Consider the following 23330-nt stretch of genomic DNA (forward strand, 5'->3'; position numbering starts at 1 on the left):
ATTAACGTTTTAATTCGCAAAGAATCCCAAAGAAGAGACACCTAAAATTTATTGGATGTGCTACTGTGGAATTTGGGGATGGGAAACAAGTGAAGGACCCTTCGGCAGGGGTGCTGGAGCCTTTCAAAAATGTGAACCCACACTGGCAGCCACCTATTCCTTAAAGTTGGCCCTAAGTGTCGCGCGAGTCAAACTCTGGAGCCATATTTGACCAGTGTAGATTCACCTCAGCGCACCTGAGGTCATTTCCTTGACCAGTGGGGATGGCGAAAGCTTTGGTTTGATGAGCAGCAGAGTGGAGGGGTTGGGTTAGAATCAGCAGGCCAGAGTCAGGGGACATGTGTTGTGTAGCTCCTGCCCCTGGCTCATCCACCGGGCTCCCCTTGCAAATACCACCAGCTTTTCATCACAGATTTCCCGGCAGTCAATACCAATCCATCAGAGTTGGCAACTGTGGTAAAGCCAGTATTGCATTCCCGTGAGATAAACACAAAGGTCCCTGTCTGCCCTTACATTCCATGAGTTCAAGGACCATATGTGACTCATGTTGAATATTCAGTAGGCAAAAAACATACTCAGTAGAGTGGGGCTCCTTTCAGAGATGGGAGAGATTTAAGCAATGCTTTTCCCTGGCTGCAGAGGTGGGTTTTCTCATCTCAGGCAGGCTCACACCAGAATGAAGTAGGTATGTCATTTCTTCACAGGGTGGGCACCTTTAAGATTGGGTCTTTCTAACATCACAACCCAACGTATTGAAAATTGGGCAGAAATATCCCCCCAAAAAGCTGATTTATATGGGGGGTTCTTCTTACGGCTAATGTGAATTGTTTGGGACAAAAATTGCTGTGAGACAGCAGAAAGGCAAACTCTTTGGGTGCTGTGGGTTGCTGTTGGATTCCTAGAGCCCTGTCACCTGTGGACTTCACAGTGAATAGTGGGGATCAGGGAGCCTGTGACGGGTGTCAGCAGTGACTATGCTGAAATCTGCCACCCCATCGCCTTCATTCTTGTGTCATTGGTCCAGATGTTTCTCCTCAGCATCAGGGAATGGCCCTGCACAAACAGGCTTTTCAGACATGGGAAGCACGACTGAGTCCTCTGAGAGCCTTTTGAGACCGACGTTCCCAGCTCTACCCAGATTTCTCATCTAATGCATTTGCAGAAATGCAGACTACGTCACTTTGTTGCTCAAAACCCTGTACAAGTTTCCATCTCACACAAAGTAGAGACAGAGGCTTCCAGTGCCCCACAAGGTGCTGTACATTGTGGTCTTGTTAACTTTCTGTCTTGCTACCCTTTTTCCTGTTCCTTCCACTCTAGCCATACTAACCTCTTGGCTGTACCTTTCACATAGCAGGCCTGCCTCAGGGCCTTTGCACTTGCTGTTCTCGATGCGTAGACCATTGTTTCTCCAGGTATTTTCATAGCTCATTCCCTTGACTATTTCAGTGAGGCCTTCCCTGGCTACCCTAGCCAAATATACTATTTCCTTCCCTCCTGTATTTCTTTTTCTTTATTACTTTGTATCATAATATAGATTGTTTTCTTTGTCTTGGTCATTCTCTGTCTGCTTTACTACAATATGAGCTTCATCAGTGCAGTGTTTCTTTTTTTTTTTTTTGCGATTCGCTGCTCTATTTCTAGCAGCTGGAACAGTAACTGACACAGAATATAAGGCCAATAAATATTTATAGAATGAATAAATGATTTCTAACCCTACAGGATCTTTATCACTGATATTTATAGCTTTTTTTAGTTGCAAGCAACAGAAACCCAATTCATCCCAGTTTTAAGCACCAGGAGGAATTCATGGGCTTTTAACGAAAGCCCATGTTTTTAACGAAAACATCATGGCTGTAACGAAGCCATGATGAAGTCATATTGCTTTGATTTTTCTACTGCTGTGGATGGCCATTTTTCATTGAGTACCGAATATATTGCCAGCAGCTCTAGTCTTATACCTTTAGCGTTTTTGTAAAGAGCTCATCTTCTAGCTAAAGGTCAATCATTGGTAGAAGAACTTCTACAGATTGGCTTGGTCAGGACCACGTGCATCCTTGGACTCATCACTTGATGCCAATGAAGCGCAGAGGAATTTGATGAACTCATCCCGGGCCAAGGGCTTCCCCTTATAGCCCGGAAGTCAGAGCTGGTTAACAGAAGGATGGAAGAAAGTGGTGGCATGGATGTGGTCCCTGGGGAGTTGTGAGCCTGATATCTCTCCCAGGTGTATCTGCCACATTCAGTCTCCCTTTGACTTGTTCTCATTCGTCTACTTGTGTCCTAAAACAACCCAATCCAGTTTTCCAAGAATGGGCTGAAGAGTACATTGTCTACATGCATGGTCTTAAAAGTAGGGGGTACATACCCTACTGGGCATACAATATCATTTATTGGGGTATAGAAAGAAAATAGTAGAACTTCTCTTATTTATATTTAATCCCATTCTTTAAATATTCATTTTTTGCATGGTTTTTAATGCTCACATCAGCATATTGTACATATACATAGTAGTACATTATTACAGTTTAAAGTATCTGTACATATATAATTTATAAATAAGTAAAAGTATATAGGTTTGAGCAAGCCCAAAATATTTTAGTGTTGGGTGACTATGATCACAAAATCTTTGGCTACTGTTCAATATGATGCATTTTTTTAGATGGAGCCCAAGATTGTAATATCTTTCTTAAAAACTATAATTTACTACCGGACTTAAAAATAAAAACTCCATGTTTTAAAAAAGACCAGGCAATTTTATCTCCGAATACTTTTTTTAAAGCACATTTTTAAAAAAGTTTATTTATTTATTTCCAGAGACACAGAGAAAGCATGAGCAGGGGATGGGCAGAGAGAGAGAGAGAGAAAGAGAGAGGGATCAGCACAGAGCCCAGTGCGGGGCTCGAACTCATGACACCGTGAGATCATGACCTAAGCTGAAATCAAGAGTCGGACACTTAACAGGCTGACCCACCCAGGCATCCTTTAAATGCTACTAAATCCCTACAGTAATGTGCTATCCAAACACCTGACAACGGGTGGGAACATGGGTTGGCTCTTTCATCGAGGAGTTCAGGGATAATACTTGCCTTTTATGATTTTCCTCAAAGTTTGAATGACAATATTACACAGCCTTTCCAGATTAAAGCAGTGGATCTCCGATACTTGAAATCCAAAAATATTTTTAAACAAGACAAATGTAATAATATAGTGAAAGAAAAATTGTGGGTGGGAACAGGAACTGATTAAACAGGAACAAAGACAACTAATGAGGGCCCAAAGCAGAAAGCAAGAAATTATTCCAGAAGGACAGCAAATGTGGTTCGGGAACTAACCCATATGCAAGTCAGGAATATATTCTGAATTATTGAAATCTGAATGACTCTCATATTCTATTAAAGAGGAAAAATGGTATTAGAATAAATATTAAAAGGAGTCAAGACGTAGGGGGCATTAATCTTGCCTGAATATTATTAGCTTCTCTCAGTGTATGTATCTATCCTTTGCCCATAAACTCTCATAGTCCTGTCCTGCCTCTCACCCTTGCTTTGCACAGAGTAAACTCCCAATAAGGATTCTTAAAAAACGGGGGGGGAGGGGGGGGGAATACACTCCTGGCTGAAGCTGTGTCTATAGCATACCAGCACCATGGAGTGAAAAGCGAAAGGTAAGCTGATGTCTTATTAAGTTGAGGTCAGTTATTCTCACGTCATTTCAACAAATGGGATTTTGTCACTACTCTGTGTCAAGCACAGTGCTTGGAACTGGAAATAGATGGGACCCAGTCCCTGTCCTCAGGCAGCTGACCATTTTATGGGTGAAAAAACCTGCCTGGGAACATCAGGGCAGATAATCTGAGCAGGGCCTTAGAGGAGATAGGCACTGTTTTCAAACAAAAACGGAAAGCTAAGAAGGAACAGCATGAATAAAGGCAAGGAAGTGAGGAAAGGCAGCGCTAACTTGAGGAGCAAAGAGGTCAACGTAGGAGGAAAATGGAGGAGGAGTTTAGACTGTATCTTGAAGATGATGGTAAATCATTGCGGGATATTTAAATATGTTTTCAAATGAAAGATTGGCATGTGCAAACCTGGTGCCAGTTCAGAGGACAAATTGAAAGTGGGAGCAGAGAAACCATTTATGAAGCTGCAAAACTAATCCAGGCCACAGGTCTAAAAGTATAAAACTGGGGGTTCAGCAAGGAGAGGACTAACTCAAAAGATCGTTCCAATTCTAAAATCAACAGAACTTGATGCCCTTACGCAGAGATGGTAGGAAAAAAGAGACTCAAAATTGGCTCAGTTTGGACTACATTAGTCATTACAGAATGCAGGGAGGAAATGATGGGTTGTGCTTTGTTTTTGTTTCATTTTGGTGGTGGGGGTGGCTGTTAGGAGGATGATGGGTTTGATTTATTTCTACGTTATTACTTATTTCTATATTCAAATAAATAAATCATAAAAATCATATAAATGAATCATATATATTCATATAAATGATCATACATTTATTCATATAAATAAAGTCATAAATTTGACTTTTGGGGGTGTATACCCTTCTCGGAGTTTTAGCTCATGTGTAGAATCATGGAACCACCACCATAGGACACAGAACAGCTCTATCACCTGAAAACACTCTCTTTTCCACCCCTTTGTAGTCATACCTTTCCCCAACTCCTAACTCCTGGCGACTAAAGATCTATCCCTATAATTTTGCCATTTCCAAATTGTCATGTAAACAAAGTCATATGAATACTAACCTTTTGAAATTGACTTCCTTCAGTCAGCATAATGCCTCTAAGATTCATCCCATTTGTTGTATGTCTCAATATTTTTTTTTTAATTGTTGAGTAGTATTCTTTGGTACGGATATACCATAGGTAGCTTACTCATTTACTGTTGAAGGACACTTAGATGACTTCAGTGTTGGGCACTCATGAATGGAGTTGTTCTAAACATTGTTTTTCCTCTCAGAAAACAGAGATGGGATGTGGGGGATTTTTTCTTCATTTTTTTGAGGTACAATATACATAACATAGAATTAAACCATTTTTAACTGTGATTCAGTGACATTAAGTTATCACCATTTTTGTACAGGTTTTTGTATAAACATATGTTTTCCTTTACCTAGGGTAAATACATACGGGTGACATCACTGACGTCATTTGAGTATTTGCGTCTTTAAATTTATAAGAAGCAGGGAAACCGTTTCCCACAGTGACTGCACCAATTTGCATTCCCACCATCAGTGTAAGAGATTTCCAGTTGCTTCATATCCTTGCCCGCACATCGTACTGACAGCCCCCCCCCCACCCATTCTAAAATGTGTAATGTTATTTCATTTCGGTTTTAGCTTGTATTTCCCTGATTGTTAATGATGCTGCATATCTTTTCATGCTGTTTTTTTTCCCATCAGTTTAACTTCTTTGTGAAGTGTCTGTCCAAATCTTTTGCCCATTTTAAAATTGGATTGTTTGTTTTCCTTCTGTTAAGTTTCAGAACTGTTTATATATTTTGTATACAAGTCCTTCACTGGATATGTAATTTCCAAATATTTTTCTCCTGACTTTTCATGTCTTTTGCAAAGCAAAAGTGTTTAATTTTGATGAAGTACAATTTAGCAATTTTTCTTGTATGGATTGGCCCTTTGGTGTCATAGCTAAGAACTCTTTGCGTAACACAAAACCACAAAGATTTTTCTCCTCTTTATTTTTCTAAAGGTTTTATACTTTTACATTTATACTTATTATCATTTTAAATCCCTTTTTGTATAAAGTGTGAGGTATAGGTTGAGGTTCACTTGTTTTTTTAACATATGTACATCTATTTGTTGCAATATCGCTTGTTGAAAAGACCATCGTTTCTCTATTCAGTTGCCTTCCTACCTCTGTCAAAATCAATTGGCCATGTTTATTTCTAAATTGTATTCTATTCTGCTGATCTGTGTGTCTATCCTTCTGCCAGTACAACATAGTCTCAAGTGTCTCAAGTGGTATTGTAATAATTTTTAAAGGCAGTAGTGTGAGTTCTCCAGTTTCTTTTTTTTTTAATTTGCTTTTGCTATTTTGGTTGTTTGCTTTCCATGTAAATTTTAGAATCATATTCTCTATCTACAAAAAAATCCTGTTGGAATTTTTATTGAAATTTCCTAAATTTATAGATCAATTTGTAAAGAATTTACCTTTTAATTATTTTCAGTATTTCGATCCATGAACATGGTATGTCTCTATTTACTTACGTTTTCTTTAACTACTTTGATCAGAATTTTGTGATTATTACCATATATATCCTATATATGTTTTACTAGATTTATAATTAGTTTTGAGCTATTACAGATGGGATTTTTTTTTAAATTGGGTTCCAATTGTTCATTATTAGTTTATAGAAACATAAATTGTTTTTTTCTCTAACCATATTTATGTACAGAATCCGTGAATTAAAATCAGCAAGAAATACAGTACTGTATGTATTCAGTTCTGTAGCCAGCAGTTATATTACCCCTAATATAACTGTCTCATACTTCTGCCTTGCTTTTTTTTCTTTATTGAACTATGATTTACATATAACATTATAGTAGTTTCAGGTGTACAACATGATTTTATATACATATATATATGTATATATATATATATATATATATGATGAAATGATCACTAAAGTAAGTCTAGTTAATATCTGTCCCCATACTTAGTTACAACATTTTTCTGTGTGTATGATGAAAACTTTTAAGATTTTCTCTCCTTAGCAACTTTCAAATATGCAATATAGTTTTATTAACTATAGTCACATTGCTGTGCATTATATCCCTATGACCTATTTTTTTATAGCTGTAAGTTAGTACCTTTTGACTCCCTTCACCCATTTTGTGCACCACCTCCCCCGCCAACCTCTGGAAATGACCAATCTGTTTTCTATCATCTTTGAGCTCTGGTTTTGTTGTTTTGTTTTATTTGTTTTTGATTTCATATATAAGTAAGATCATATGGTATTTGTATTTCTCTGTCTGACTTGTTTCACTTAGCACAATGCCCTCAAGGTCTATCCATGTTTTTGCAGATGGCAAGATTTCATTCTTTTCTTATGGCTGGATAATACTGTGTGTGTGTGTGTGTGTGTGTGTGTGTGTGTTCATTCATCTATCAATGGACACTTAGGTATGTGTTGATTTTTTTTTTCAAAATTTGAATTTAAATTCTAGTTAGCTAATATATAATGTAATATTGGTTTCAGGAGTAGGATTTAGTGATTCATCACTATTACACCCAGTGCCCATCATAACAGGTGCCCTCCTTTATACCCATCACCCATTTAGCCCATTCCCCATCCACCTCCCTCTATCAACCCTCAGTTTGTTCTCTATCATTAAGAGTCCCTTATGGTTTATTTCCCTTTCTTTTTTTCTTCTCATATGTTCATCTGTTTGTTAAATTCCACATGAGTGAAATCAAATGGAATTTGTCTTTGACTGACGTATTTCACCCAGCATAATACACTCTAGCTCCATCCACATCATTGCAAATGGCAAGATTTCATGATTTCATTCTTTTTGATGGCTAATATTCCATTGTATATATATTCCATATCTTCTTTATCCATTCATCAGTGAATGGACATTTGTGCTTTTCCCATAGTTTGGCTATTGTTGATATATGTGTTGACTCTTATAAATAATGCTGCAATGAACATGGGGGTGCATAGATCTTTTTGAGTTAGTGTTTTTGTTTTCTTCTAATAAACACCTAGAAGTAGATTGCTGGGTCATATGGTAGTTTTATTTATAATTTTTAAAGAATCTCCATACTGTTTTCACAGTGGCTGTATTAATTAACCTTTACAACAGCAGTGCACATGGGTTCCCGTTTCTCTGTATCCTCACCAATACTTGATATCTCTTGTCTTTTTTGTAATAGCCGTTCTAATAGGTGTGAGGTGATATTTCATTGTGGATTTGATTAGTGATGTGGAGCATCTTCCCATGTACCACTGGCCATCTGTATGTGTTCTTTGGAAATATATATATATTCAGATGCTCTGCCCATTTTTTAATCAGATTGTTTGTTTTTTGCACAGCTTTTTGCACAGCTGACCCTGAATCCTATGACCATATTAACTCACTTATTAGTTCCTTCTTTCCTTTCCTTTCCTTTCCTTTCCTTTCCTTTCCTTTCCTTTCCTTTCCTTTCCCTTTCTTTCTTTTCTTTTCTTTTCTTTTTTAGAGAGAGAGGGCTCAAGTGAGTGAGGGGCAGAGAGAGAGAGGGAGAGAGAGAAGCAGGGCTCACCCAAAGTGGGGCTCACTTGAAACAGGGCTTGAGCCCACCGGAAGCAGGCTTGTGCTTACCTGAAGTGGGGCTCAGTCTCACCAGATGCAGGGCTTGAACTCAACAAATGGTGAGATCGTGACCTGAACCGATGTCAGATGCTTAACTGATTGAGCCATTCAGTCGTCCCCTCACTTATTAGTTCTAAGAGGGGTGAGTTTGGGTTTGTTTGTTTGTTTGTTTGTTTTTTGAGATTTCTTGGAATTTTCTACATAGATAATCACATCATCTGTGACTAGGCACAGTTTTATTTCTTCCTTTATGAGCTAGTTGTCTTTTATTACTACTTCTTACTACTAATTAGGATTTTTACTATGATGTTGAGTAGGAGTAGTAAAAGTACACATCATTGCTTTGTTTTTAGGAAAGCATTCAGTCTTTATCAGGCTGATGTAGTTCCCTTCTATTTCTGGTTTGTTGAGTTTTTAAATCATGAATAAATATTAATTTTTTAAAGTTTATTTTTATTTAGTTTGAGAGAGAGAGCACAAACAGGAGAGAGGCAGAGAAAGAGAGAGAGAGAGAATCCCAAGCAGGCTCTGCCCTGTCAGCAGAGAGCCAGACGTGGGGCTTGATCTCATGACTGTGAGATCTTGACCTGAGCCAAGATCAAGAGTCATATGCTTAACTGACTGACTTACCCAGGAATCCCTAAATATTGAATTTTATTGAAGTTTTTTTTTTTTTTGCATTAAGTATCTGATGATGTGGTATTTCTTCTTTACAGCTTTGATATGATAGATTACACTGATTATTTTTGAATTTTAAATGGATTTATATTCCTGGGATAAATCCCATTTGGTTGTGATGTATTTTCTTTTTATATGTTGCTGGATTTGATTTCTTAATATTTTGTTGAGAATTTTTGCAGCTATGTTCATAAAGCATATTGGTCTGTATTTTTCTTGTGCTGCCTTTTTCTGGTTTTGATATCAGGGTAATGGGCCTTATATAATTAATTGGGAAATGTTTTCTCCTCTTCTGTTTCCTGGCAAAGATTGTTTAGCCTTAGTCTTATTGCATCTTTAGATGTTTGGAACAGTTTGCCAGTTAATGTATCTGGGAACTGGAAGAGGTTTTTTGGTTTGTTCATTTGTTTGTTTTGGAGGGGCAGATTTTTTTAAGTTAATTTACTTATTTTGAGATAGGGGGGCAAAGCAGAAAGAGGAGAGAGAGAATCCTCATGCCGGGCTCAAACTCTGAAACCCTGAGATCATGACCTGAGCCAAGGTCAAGAGTCAGATGTTTAACCAACTGAACCACCCAGGCACACCGGGAGCAGAAGATTTTTAACTATAAATTTGATTTCTAGATAAGTGTAAGATTATTCTTTCTTCTGAATTTTGAGAGTTTGTTGCTTTTAAGAAATTGGTTCATTACCTCTAAGTTTTTAAATGTATGTGTATATAGTTATCATTTCAGTGTGTGTGGAGTCTGTAGTGATGTCTCCTTTTTCATTTTTGATGTGATAATTTGCATCTTCTTTCTGCTTTTCTTTGTAGATCTGGTTAGCGGTTTGTCATTTTTATTGATCTTTTCGAATAATCACCTTTTCATTTCATTGATTTTTTTCCTATTATTTTTATTTTCAGTTTCTTCTCTTAATTTTTTTTAAAGTTTATTTATTTATTTTGAGAGAGAGAAAGAGAGATGAGAGAGCATGAGCGGGGGAGGGGCAGAGAGAAAGAATCCAAAGCAGGCTCTGCACAGCACAGAACCTGATGTGGGGCTCCAACCCACAAACCATGAGATCATGATCTGAGCCAAAGTCAGATGGTTAACCAACTGAGCCTCCCAGGTGCCCCTGTTTTCAGTTTCTTTTTGTATTTATTAGGACTCCCTTCTGCCTTGCCATGGAATTATTTACTCTTATTTTTGTTGTGTCTTAAGTAAGAGGCTTCAATTGTTGATTTGAGATCTTTGTTTCCAAGTGCTACAAATTTCCATGTAAATACTGCTTAAGTTGTATCCTACACATTTTGGCTTGCTGGATTTAATTTTTATTCAATTCAAAATATTTTCTGATTTTCCTTGGGACAATTTTGAATGTCTTTGCTTGATAATTCTAACATTAGTATCAGTTTGGGATTGGTTTTGATTGACTTTTCTCATTATTATGGGTCCAATTTTCACTTTTATATGCCTGGTAATTTTTGATGGGATGCTAGATATTTTGGATCTTACCTTATTAAGTGCTAGATATTTTTGTATTCCTTTAAACATTCTTGGACTTTGTTCTGGGACAAGGTTAAGTTACTTGGGAGTAGTTTGTCCTATTTGGGACTTGCTTTTAAGCTTTGTTGGTTGGGGCCAGATCAGCATTGGGTTAGGGTTTGTGATTCCCCATTACTGTGGAAAGACCCTTCTGAGTACTGCCCCTGATGCCCTGTGAATTACAAAGTTTTTCACTCTGATTAAGGAGATCATCTGCTATTTCTGGTAGCACATGAGCTCTACAAAGGATTTCTTCTGATTCTTTTGAGTGATTCTTCCTACCTCAGGCTTCAGGTGGTTTTTCACATTCATGGAAGATCAGTTCTCCACTAAATAATCAAGGGGACTCTCTCAGCAAATCTCTGAGTCCCCTCTCCTTATACTCTGTCTGGTACCCTGCCAAGTGAACCTTAGCCACTTTTGCCTGCCTGATCTGCCACCTCTGTGCTCTCAACTCAAGGAGTGTGCCAGGCTCTGTCTCATTCCTCTTCCTATGTCAGTAGCTTGGAATATTTCTCCAGAGAGTAAACTGGGGTGACTGTAGGGTTACCCTGATTCTTTGGGTGATGATAAAATACATGTTACTACTCAGTAGATGTTTACAAAAGTGTTTGGATGGGAAGGTCAGTTGAGTACTGGAGAACAAGGACATTATCAGATCAGCTCACCAGGAAAGATTTTGGAGCTTCAGAGCATGATGGCAGCCCATGAGTGGATTCCATGCAAGTCAGATTCTAAGAACCTCAGTAAACTGGAAAGAATGATGTCATCATGATCACCATCATTGGAATTGTCTATCACCACCACTATGTTACAGAGCCTGTACTCTGAGATCGGGGGTAGGGGCTCCATGTGAGTTATTGAACTTGATCCTGGTGGTAGACATGCAGTGACTCTCCTCAGATCATAGCATAATTGACTAATGGTCCCACCTGCTGTCCTCTGAAGCCACCATTGTGTTCCCAGCACTTCCCACAGCCTTTTCCCCCAGCGCCCCCCGCCAGCAATTGAGTGCAACAGGGATTTGGGTTTTAGGACTTTGACTTTGCTGAAACTTCCTTGCAAGTGTTACTGTAATCTAAGTATTTCCCTACCAAACTCCCTTCTTTGCCCTCTGCCTCTGTAGCATCATTCAGACACTCTTTGTGATCTGATAGGTCTTTGCTTCCTTCATTTCCCCCATTACCCTCCCAGGCATTTTCCCCAGTAAAGCGTCTTGGTGTCTGCATCTTGAACTAGCACATTGCTCATGTAACTCTAGGAGACAGGAATACTATTTGTTGTAGACTGAACTGTGTCCCCCTAAAATGCATATGTTGATGTCTTAACCTCCAGTGGGACTATATTTGGAGATAAGGCCTATCAGAAGGTAGTTAATATTAAATGAGGTCATAAGGCTCGGGCCCTAGCCTGGTAGAGCTGGTGTCCTTTAAGAAGAGGAAGACACACCAGAGATCCCCCTACACCCCCCCGCTCACTGTGGGCACAGAAGAAAGACCATGTGAGGGCACAGTGAGAAGGTGACCATCCATAAGCCAGGAAGGGAGTCTCACCAGAGACCAATGCTGCTGGCACCTTGATCTTGTACTTCTGGCTTCCAGAACTGTGAGAAAATAACTGTCTTTTGTTTAAGCCACCCTGTGTGTGGTATTTGTTATGCCAAACCACACAAATGAATACCCCATGGTATTGTACAGATATGAAAAGTGAGGATTGGAGAGGAGAGGTAACTACACCAAGGACACACAAATCATAATTGGCTGAATTAGATCCAAGGGCAAGTGTGACTTGATTATTTTTTTGTAATGTTTTAAAAGTTTATTTGTTGATTTTGAGAGCGAAAGCATGAGTTGGGGAAGAGCAGAGATGTAGGGAGAGAGAGAAAATCCCAAGCAGACTCTACACGGTCAGTGCAGAGCCCAATGCCAGGCTCGACCTCACAAACTGTGCCATCATGACCGGAGCTAGAGTCAGACGCTTAACCGAATGAGCCACCCTGGTGCCCCAAGTATGATTTTAAATACTGCTTGTCATGACCATGCTATCCTGGCACTCCCTGGGCCACGGAGGATGGAGAGACAGTAGCTTCAGTGAGTGAGGAGACTGCAAATGAGGATAGACTGTCGAAGGAAGACTTGGGAAGAAGTTGGCGGGGGGGTTAGTTTGGAGAATGCTCAGACTCCTGTCCATCACAGATGTGGGGTTTGGCCAGAGGTGCACGTGGCATCAGTAGAGCAAGCAAGTCTTTTCAAGGTGGAGGTCGTGGAGGTTCTCCTTGAGGTGGGGGCTTCATTCCCCATGGCAGCAGCAACCACGTCCCACGTGGAGGTGGTCATTTCACGGGTGGCAGTGGCGGCAGAGGAGGATGTGGACAGGATATGGCCGCACAGGCTTTACCAAAGGCCAAGGCCAAGGACCTCCGGAAGGTGTCGTTTTTATTAGGAGAGTTGCTGCATCCTGGTGACGAGGACATAGTTTGTAAATGTACTATAGATGAAAATAAGGTGCCTTCTTTCAACGCTCTGGTTTGTTTGAGAGAACAAAGAACAAATTGGTAAGGTGAACTATTTGGACAACTTTGAGATTTTTATTTTTCAGATAAATCGTCAGAAACTATAAAGGTATCTTCCTTTAAAAAAACAAAAAAAATGCAGAAGTTTTATATGGACCCATATACCCTGCTAGCACGGCAGAAGTTTTTACCTCGACCTCCAGGTGAGAAAGGAGGTGGTGGCAGAGGGGAGGTCGAGTAGGAGGAAGAGCAGGATGTGGCCGAGGTGGAAAAGGAGGTGGAGGGTGGAGCTTCAGAGGAGGAAGGCGGTGGTGGTTTCAGAGGGAGAGGATGTGAAGCGTAACAGCTGACAGAGAAACTTCCTGCGGGATCAATGGCCGTGGGTCAGAAACTTGTTTCTTGAGCAAGTCTTGAAGACCTGGTCATTTTATGACACTAGAACTAAAATGTCAACGCCATGCAAAAATGAATGCCACAGGGGCGTCTGGGTGGCTCAGTCAGTTGAGAGTCCCACTTCAGCTCAGGTCATGCTCTCGAGGTTCGTGGCTTCCAGCCCTGCATCAGGCTCTGTGCTGACAGCTCAGAGCCTGGAGCCTGCTTCGGATTCTCTGTGTCCCTCTCTCTCTGCCCCTGCCCTGCTTGCGCTCTGCTCTGTCTCTCTATCTCTCTCTCAAAAAACAAAACAAAACAAAAGAGTGCCACAGAATAGGCATTTTTGCTCTAAAAGAGAAGGAACATGTGTTTTAATATTTTGTACAATGCTTGTAACTCTGTGGGTGCTTAATAATTTGGCAGTTTTCATTTAGGGAAAAAAAAAGACAGGGGGAAGCATTTACTTATAAGAGAAACTATTTAGTTTTTTAATTTAAAAAAATATTTATTTTTGAGAGAGATTGGGGGAGGGGCAGAGAGAGAGGGAGACACAGAATCAGAAGCAGGCTCCACGCTCTGAGCTGTCAGCACAGAACCCAATGCAGGGCTCGAACTCAACAAACAGCAAGATCATGACCTGATCCAAAGAAGGGCACTGAGCTGACTGAGCCACCCAGGTACCCTGAGAAGCTATTTCTTTAGGATAAGGTGGGAGGAACATTTGGAGGAAAAAGGGGGATAGCTAGGTGATTTTTCTTCCTCAACTCTTAGAATAATTATGGAAGAGTCAAGGTCTTCGAACAGAAAAACCAAACCAAAACAAAACAAAACAAAAAAACCCCAAAAAACCCTTGATAATTAAGAAAATTCACAGAGGCCAGAATGTAGTTCTCTCCAAGTGCACCATGAGCTGTCAATGTGGCTGGCTAGGGACTGCCCACCGGAAGTCAGTTCCCAGATGGGGATGTGTGGAACCCCCCCCCCAGAAGGGGAAACAAGGAGCTCCTGGAGCCAGGGGGGTGTGAGGTGACAGACAGAAGTGCTGAGAAAAGCCCGCTCAGTGAACTTTGCAAAAGAGAGAGAGAGAGCGCCAATACTGAGGAAATTCCAGCTGCTGGTGACTAGACATAATATCTGAGCAATTACTGACTTTCTCTTTTCATCACAATATTTTCGTGTCTTGTAGACACAGCTAAGATGTCACAAATGTAAATAATTTAGTACAGTGTTGTCATCTCTTGCTGAGTTGCCTTAAGCTTGACATTAGTAAAATGCATCTTACTTAAGGAGAGTTTTCAATACGTATTTGCTTTTGCGGTACAGAGACGGATGATTATGCTTGTAAGACGATTTGATAAAAAAAAAAAAACAGCTTATTTCATGAGAAAAAATTGTGTGTTGCATATTGTTTTCTCTCCATATGCCTTGGAATCTTTCAGTCAGACGGAAATGTGATACCTCAGAATCAATTTTCCACTCCTGTAATAAAAGCTACACCAGTTCATCCATCAAAAATAGAGGTGGTTTAGGAAGAAATGACTTTGCTTTCATGAAAGAAGTCCCAATGTTGTTTTATTTAAATATCTAACTTCCTGGAAAACTTGATGTGGGCGGTGTGTGTGTGTGTTTGTTGTTCTTTTTGTTAGTAAACAGGAAGCCCCTGAAGAGATACACTCCCAGGATATAAATTCAGATTTTCTCATAGTTTCTTTCTGGATGGGTTTTCTTTTGTTAATTTTCCTTGCCCCTTCATTACAGAGCACTGTATTAATTACTCATCTCTCTCTGTCTCTCTCTCTCTCTCTCTCTTTTTTTTTTTTTTGGAAGATATTCTGAAGTGGTACCCCACAGACATAATGTTATGACAATGGAATTTCAGAGTTTTGGTTGACTGCTTGCACAGAGGTTTTATTTGGACAGGAATGCAGGACATTGGCTTTTTTAACAGAGGCTATAGCTTTTCTTTCTATTTTTTTTTTAAAGAAGTTACTTGTGGGAAAATAGTTGAGAGTATCTTATTAATGATTTTCCCCGTGGATTTTTGTTTATTTCCCACCCCATCCCTCAGATCTTTGTAACTAAAAACAAGCCTCCGTTCCCCATCTTGGTTCCAGTGGTTTAAATGTTTGTTGGTATGTGACTTTGTTTAGCAAAGTTTGTGTGATTCTTTTTCTTTTTTTTCCCCCAATGATCTCAGTTTGCTAAACATTGCATAATTTTTAAAAAATGTAGTAGATTATTATTTGGCCTCCCTAAACTTCGTCGTCGTTGCTGTTTTTTTACTTCACTCAGATTATTTTGTGAAATCAGTCCAATCCCAAAGTTGTTTGTTCTTGGCTTTGACTCTGGGTGGAGGTGTGCTGTGATTTTCATGAACTCTGATGTTTTCTGTCTTATGTAGGCTGGGACTTGAGAGTTTTCAGCAGTTTTCCTGCAAAACAGGGAAAACTGTGTGTTGAATAAAGCCCTTGCAATAGGCTGTTCAGCCCTTGATTCACTTTGATGTGCACAATTCTGCAGATGGCTTTTGGCCAAGAGCTCTTGTGCTGTTCATGTTGGAGAAAAGAAAGCATAGGAACATAGGTGGTTGGCCCTCAGACAGACTTATTATGTAAGATCATCTAGTCCACAGATAAACATGTGGCACAAATATCCTATTCTTCCCTCCTCTGCCTGTAGCAAAAAATCAATCATCAATCATGTTTTTTGGTTTTTGTTTTTTTCTGTTGGGCCGTCATGGCCACATAACCTTTATGGACATGGTATGCCAGGTTCCTGCTAAAATGCCAGTGCAGTGGCATATGAGATGGAATCTCTATCAGGAGATTATAACCTATCTCTTACATGTCTGGAGACATGCGGAAGTTAAGGGTGAGGCTCAGGATGTTGGAACTTAGAATGAATCCCCAAGAGTTCAATGACACAAGCTTGACCTAAAGCTATACAACTTGCCAACGGTGCGATTTGGGGCAAAGTTCTTACCCTCTTGGGCCTGTATTTACCCATACCGTGTGTGAAAATAGAGACTCCATCATACAACTGCAGGAAAGTAAAACCAGAATAACGTACAGGAAGCATTTAACCTAGCCCTTGGTTGTAGTGTTCAATCAATGGGGCTGTCATCATCATCATCACCCTCATTATTAGGGAAAGTGACTTGTTTGAGATACTACAGCTCATTAGGACTAGACAGGGTTTCTCAGTTTCAGCAGTACTGACATTTAAAGGGCCAGATACTTCTTTGCCATAGGAATTGTCCCGGGCCTTGTAAGATGCTTAGCCGCACCTCTGGCCTCTACTCACCAGATGCGAATAACCTTGCTCCCCAAATTGCGACCAGTGTCTCCAGACACTGACAAATGTCCCCTGGGGGGGGGGGGACACAATTTCCCCCAGTTTAGAACCACTGGAAAAGACTGAACTTCCCATTTGTGCCTGAACCCACTGTCAGGGATGTCAATCGTGTTGGTTTTGTCATTGAGTTCCGAGGAATCTTTAAAAATATATATATATATCAGCTACCGGCTGCTTTGACATTTCTGCCTTCATATCAGGTTACAACTTTTTCTATTTACCAACCTGTGAGTAGTTTCATTTAACAGATTAGTAGCTCCGAGGTTTTTTTTTTTAAGTTTATTTATTTATTTTTGAGAGAAAAAGAGAGAGAGAGAGAGAGAGAGAGAGAGAGAACAAGCCAGGAAGGGTCAGAGAGAGAGAGAGAATCCCAAGCAGACTCTGTGCCATCAGTGCAGAGCTCCATGCGGGACTTGAACTCACCAACTGTGAGATCATGACCTGATGCTTAACTGTTGGAGCCACCCAAGTGCCCCAATAGCTCCAAGTTTTAATTAGGCTTGTGTAGTAGAATTTAAAAAACTGTCAAGGAAAATGCTCATAATATAATTTTCAGCGATAATAGCTACAGTCCAAATTGTATGATAATAAAAATGAGGGTATAATTCATTTGCATCTTATTATGTGTTAGACACTAGATTATAACCTTAATGTTCCCATGTCATATGATTGCTATGATGCACAAGACTAGTGTTATTACTCCCATTTTACCGATGATGTAACAGAGGCACAGAGTACCTTGCCCAAGGACCCACCGCTATTAAAATTTTTTTTTTTCAACGTTTTTTATTTATTTTTGGGACAGAGAGAGACAGAGCATGAACGGGGGAGGGGCAGAGAGAGAGGGAGACACAGCATCGGAAACAGGCTCCAGGCTCCGAGCCATCAGCCCAGAGCCTGACGCGGGGCTCGAACTCACGGACCGCTAGATCGTGACCTGGCTGAAGTCGGACGCTCAACCGACTGCGCCACCCAGGCGCCCCAGGACCCACCGCTATTAAGTGGCAGAATAGGCCATCCATCCTAAGCAATTCGTTTCTACAGTCTACAAACAGACATGCTAGAGAAAGCTAGGGAAAGATACGTGCCCAGATGTTTACTGTGATTACTTATAGATGATGGGATTACTGGTGTTTGTTTCTCATTATTTATATTCACTGTTTTCCAAATTTTCAGGTTTGATCATGATTTTCAAAAAAGCATTAAGAAAAAGCTATAATGATGCACCCCGGTGACTTTCATAAAACAAGTGATTCATAATGTTTACAAGAGGCTTCCTCCGATTCATTTGATCTTGCTTAGGACTGATTGAAAAGCAAGAGGAATTATATCTTCAATTTCTCACATTAGATACCAGAATCAAAACATACAGATCCTAATGTAACACATGGCTATTGAGAAGTGGGGGTTGTACGCATTTGGAAGCTACTTTTCCCATATAAGGTTGTTCTGTAAGTCATCAGATGGAATTTTTAAATAAACATATTACGTGTTATAGATCTGAAAGAATGTCGTCCTTCAAGATTTCCTACCTTGGAAATTCTGTTTGTTTGAATGATGAAACCAGTGGAACATCTTTTGAATTTCACTTTTGATTATTGTCTTTAAAGCTTCTTTTTGAACAACACAAGAAACCCCGGCTTCATTATTTCAGTAAAACACCAGGAATTACCCACTTGGTTGCTCTCCCTCCCAACCCCAAGGCATGCTCTGAATTACTGTTTGGTCATTTTCAAAAATCAAACCGAGCCACGTGGATAACATTTACCATAAGAGGCAATGTTTTAACCAGTGTCTTAATTTTCTGAAGGAAATTCCAAAAGGGGAGATCCAAATGTGGTTTGATGAATGGAATCATTGTAGGAATAAATGCAGAGATCTCGAAGGTGAATACTTTTAAGTCTACTGCACACATTGGGAACCATAAATGCAGTTCTCTGTGTGTGTGTTCATTGGCATTATTTTATAGCTATGCATTATGTGTTTCAGTTCCGAATATGATACTTGCCTGGCTTTATTCCCTACGGCATACATTTCCAATTTTAAATAACTTTGAAAGATCTCCTGTGTGTCTGCTCATACAATTAAAAGGTCTTGGTGGTTCTGGGATCCACGTGAAGCTTTAAGTCTAAAAGAACTCATGTAAATACATTTGTTGAGCTAGGAGACAGAAAGGTCACTAGAGGTCCAGGTTTCTCTTTGTCTGCTGGAGCTGACATAGAGGGCTTACTGCTGGTTGCTTCTCAGGTGAGTGGAGACCCCACTCGTGGCTCTCAAGGCCCTACCCCGCTCGCTCACTTCCTCAGGACTCCCCCCGCAGCCCTCTCGCTGGCCTCCATAAGCTGATGCTCAGCAAAGCCACTCTCGTGTTTGAGATCCCTGTAAAGGGAACCTTCACTTTGAATTCGATCTCTCTTTTCCGAGTTGAGTGTTATTACCATTATTTTATAGTGGGGGAAGTGAAGGCCAAAAAGCGATGGAGTCTCCTGACGGCGGAGTGACCCCATTGCTTGATCCTTGGTTTGTTCATTCATTCACTCAAATATTTAAGTATTCAGTGTGTGCGCTGAGGAATTTGTAATGAGCAAAACAGGTCTCTGGCCTCGTGGAGCTTATTTCTAGGGAGAGAGCCACGTGATAAATGAGTAAATTAATCAAGAAATAAGCCAGAAAGGTAGACAATTTTGGAGAAGGGAAGGACTGTATCTAGAAGAGGTCATGGAAGTTTTCTCCAAAAGGGTGTCATTTTAACTGAAACCTGAAGGCTAGAAAGATGTAGCCATGCAAAGAGCTTGAGGAACAGCATGCCAGGTACAGGGAACAGCAAGGTAAAGTCTCCAGTCCTCTAGTAGGTCATTAAAGACAGAATAACCACAAGTATCATCAATACATAAAGTAGACATAAAATGATATTTTCCTAAAGAAGGCAGTCCTGACACAGGTGAATTTTAGAGAGAAGCATTTGTAAGGATGCTAGACAGGAGAGAATTCTAAATTCTACATTTATTTATTGTAAACCAGAAAGGGCAACTTTAACGTTCCACATAACCAAAGAGCTGCTGTAATTTTTTCAAATCCTAGTATTCAGTACACAACCTGACCTGAAACTTTGAGAAAAGCTGGGGTCTTCCTTGTTAAGAGTTTTCTTGCCCTAGAAAAATCTGACTTCAATGGATACTGGAGCAAAGCATTTTTGAGGGAGTGTGTCTATGTGTGTGTCTGTTTTCTCTGTTCACATGATTTCTTTTCCCCCGAAGGAGACCAAACTGTTTATAGGGAAGATGGAAACAAACAAACAAGTGGGTAATACACTTCCCTTCCAAACATTCAGAAACATGTGACTGTTGCCATGAGGCCCCCAGGCCAGCCATGCTTGATTCTTGGGAGCATACATGCCTCTAATTCCTTGGGGATGATAATATAAGTTATCCAGACCATTATCATCTCTTCTCCAGAATTCTAACTTCTGAATTCTGACCCAGAAAATGCACCATTCGTTCCCCCCGAGCATAAAATTCATGCTGCCCAGTGTCTGTTGGAACAACCAAGGAAGATTTGATTGGCCTCATCTACCTTCTGCTGTCCTGTGTCCTAAGACAAGCATCCAGAAGAAGCTATTTTCTGTGGCCCGGAGGGAAGACTGATTGTGTTGTTTCAGTTGGAGCCTTGTACGTGTGCCAGAATCTAATCTTTATTCCACCGTGTCTCTCTGGGCCCCGAATGCTTTTCAATGGAATGCCACTGAGAGATGTGTCCTGCCTCCTTCCCTCCCTCCCCCAAACCATATTTTGGCGTCATTTAGTTTTTCTGAATCTTTCTAGGGCCAATAGCCTTTTTCTAACTAAGCTGGGGCTTCAGATGGGTTTTCAGAGCGAGCTGATCTTTCCACTGTTGGTAAATTTACCTTTAGACTTCTTTGCAGTGGGTTCATAATGACCATGTTACCTTTGCAATGCATTTACTTCTCTTTTTATCCAGTGCCTCCAAATCTACAAAAGTTTTATTTGGGAACTTAGAGTTTAAGTGATAATTCTAACAAAATGCATCCTTTTGGCGAACTTGGTCAGTTTACATCGGTAGTTACCCACTCTAGTTTCTTCTAAAAAATTTTCAGTTGAAAAAATTACATAGAGTTCACCAAGAAATTCACTAGAACGTAACCTCCGTAAGGGCAAGGATTTTTTTCATCTTTCGCTTACTTCTCTTCCCTATTGTTTAAAATAGTGCTTGGTACACAGGAGCATGCCGGGAGTATTTGTTGAATGAGTGATTGCATGAAATGGAGACCAGGCTTGCTTGTGTGAGGGGCCCTGGCAGATGCCTACTTGGGCTTCTCGCAAGACGATCAGATAATTCCTCCAAAACCCATCTGCATCCTTAGGTTAGATGTAAAAACCATCACAATGCCTAGGCTAGCAAGTCTTGGAAACAAATACTTTTTGGCTCCGAATCGTTCAGTCAATCCAGTAATCATTCTGACATTTCCAGCATTGATCGTTCCAACAGTGGGGCTCCATGAGCTGTTGAGGAGCCACACAGAGAATGGATGCATTAGCAGTGAGAAGGTGGGGCCGGTGACCCCCCCCCCCCACACGTAATAAACTCCCTAGCTTCCTACACCTGAGATGCATATGCCCTTGGACTTCCCAGAAGAAGGGGAATGTTAATTAGAACATCCAGATGAAGTTTCTGCCTAATTTAAACCCCATGCGTCATCTTATGAGATGCAGTATCCCTAAAGTTCTCATCCATTTGTCGCCACTTCCTTTACTGCGTTTTGTTTTTAGACCGACAGCCGTGAGGCTGACAACACATCTGACGTTGTTTATAGAGTCATGGACTCTAATAAAGTCTGCTTAATCATGATGGAGCGAAGCAGTACTGCCAAGAGCTTTGTCAGAACTAGAAGGGGGTTGGCAGGTGACTGACCTGGGCTACGGAGTCCACCCTGAGCTCTATTCAACTTAGAAGTGGCCTCATCTTAAGCCATTCTGGTGTGTGTGTGTGTGTGTGTGTGTGTGTGTGTGTGTGTTTTAATTTTGAGGGAGAGACAGCAAGTGGGAGTGGGGGGGTTGGGGAGAGAGAGAGAGAGAGAGTCCCATGCAGGCTCTGTGCTGTCAGCACAGAACCGGACACGGGGCGAGAACCCAAGAACTGTGAGATCACGACCTGAGCTGAAATCCAGAGTCAGATGCTTAACTGACTGAGCCACCCAGGCGCCCCTAAGCTACTCTGTTTTGAAAAGAAAATGGGCTACTCAGTTACAGATGCAAAGGAAATGGATTTCTGCTTTTCTTTTTTATCAGGTAAATACCAAGGGCAGGGAGAGGAATGTTGGTGGCCCAGAGAGAGTCCTGCCCAGAACGCCTGCTCTGGGGTGGGGGTGGGGGTACCCAGAGTAGTGATTTTCCCCTGAGGGCAATTTTGTCTCCCAGGGACATTTGGCAAGGTCTGGAGATGTCTTTGGTTGTCACACCTGTGGGAGGGTGTCACTGGCATCTAGTAGGCAATGTCTAAAACAGCCCCCCAGAGCAATGAATTATTTGGCTCTAAAAGTCATTAGTGCTCAGGTGGAGAAACTGATCTGAAGAAGCCTTGTTTCCTCTCTTGCGATTGTCCCTGCCTGGGGAGGTAACTCTTCTGTTGCTATTTTTCAGTTCTGACTTAGAAAAAAAATTACCCCATCTTATGCTTGCATCAACAGTTAGTAATGTGGAGGCCCACGGGGTTGCAGGGGTGGGCGGGGCCTGGAGCCTAAGTGGAATGATTTGATATGCACTGAGAAAATCCAGGTAAAAAGTTTCTCTCCTTCCAAGTCTGAAGCCTAGAATTCCTTCAGATCAAACCTGGAGAAACCTTGATCAGGGAGTCAGGATTCCTGGGTCTTGAATCATGCTCTGCACTTCCCAAAGCACTAAGATTTGTTGAGCACTGACTGTGCCCCCAGCTCTGGGCTAAGCTATGCACATGTATTCTCCTAATTCCTTCCTCCCAGCAACCCTCTAAGATGTGTGCAGTTACTACCACTATTTTGCCGAGGAGCAAACGGAGGCTTGGAAAGGTTCAGGAACTTGCCCAGAGTGGCACAGTCGTAATCATGGGGCTGTGATTTTCCAACAGGTAGGTCTGATGCCCAGGACTCTGTCAGGAACCCGCATCTTACCCTGCCTAGTTCTGAGGTATCTTAGCTAACCTAAGGAGGAAGTCGATCCCCGTGACTTCTAGGAACTTCTGACAATGTTATGATGTCCTTATTGGTTCCTTTGTTTTACATCTTGCCCTTCTTAAAGGTTTCCCTTTAACATGGAAACAGTCCAGGATAGGTAACAATTGTAAATCCCCATGAAGGATTCTAAACCTTAAAGTATATCATAACCAGCTGGTGAGCTTCTAAAAATGCTTATTTTCGTGGCTGCTCACCAACACTCTGCTTTAGCACGTTTGAAATGGGCGCCTAGAATCCTGATCCTCCCCAAGGCCTCCAGCCAAGTGATTCTAATGCATGGGGTCTGAAGCCCACAGTGAAGAATGCTATTCTGGCCCCTTTTGGGGAATTGGTTTAAT

General features: G+C 40.9%; 1 protein-coding gene and 1 pseudogene across 2 annotated transcripts in view; both read left to right on the forward strand.

The window, feature by feature from the left end:
* EIF4E3 (eukaryotic translation initiation factor 4E family member 3) overlaps positions 1–23330 on the forward strand; it is a 227380-nt gene that overhangs the window by 104818 nt on the left and 99232 nt on the right. The gene's annotated exons all lie outside the window — the stretch shown is intronic.
* On the forward strand, positions 11745–14310 carry LOC147583519 (H/ACA ribonucleoprotein complex subunit 1-like; annotated as a pseudogene).

This window comes from Puma concolor, chromosome A2, assembly GCF_028749965.1.
Source record: "Puma concolor isolate L17-30 chromosome A2, mPumCon1.1.hap2, whole genome shotgun sequence".
NCBI classification, from domain to species: domain Eukaryota; kingdom Metazoa; phylum Chordata; class Mammalia; order Carnivora; family Felidae; genus Puma; species Puma concolor.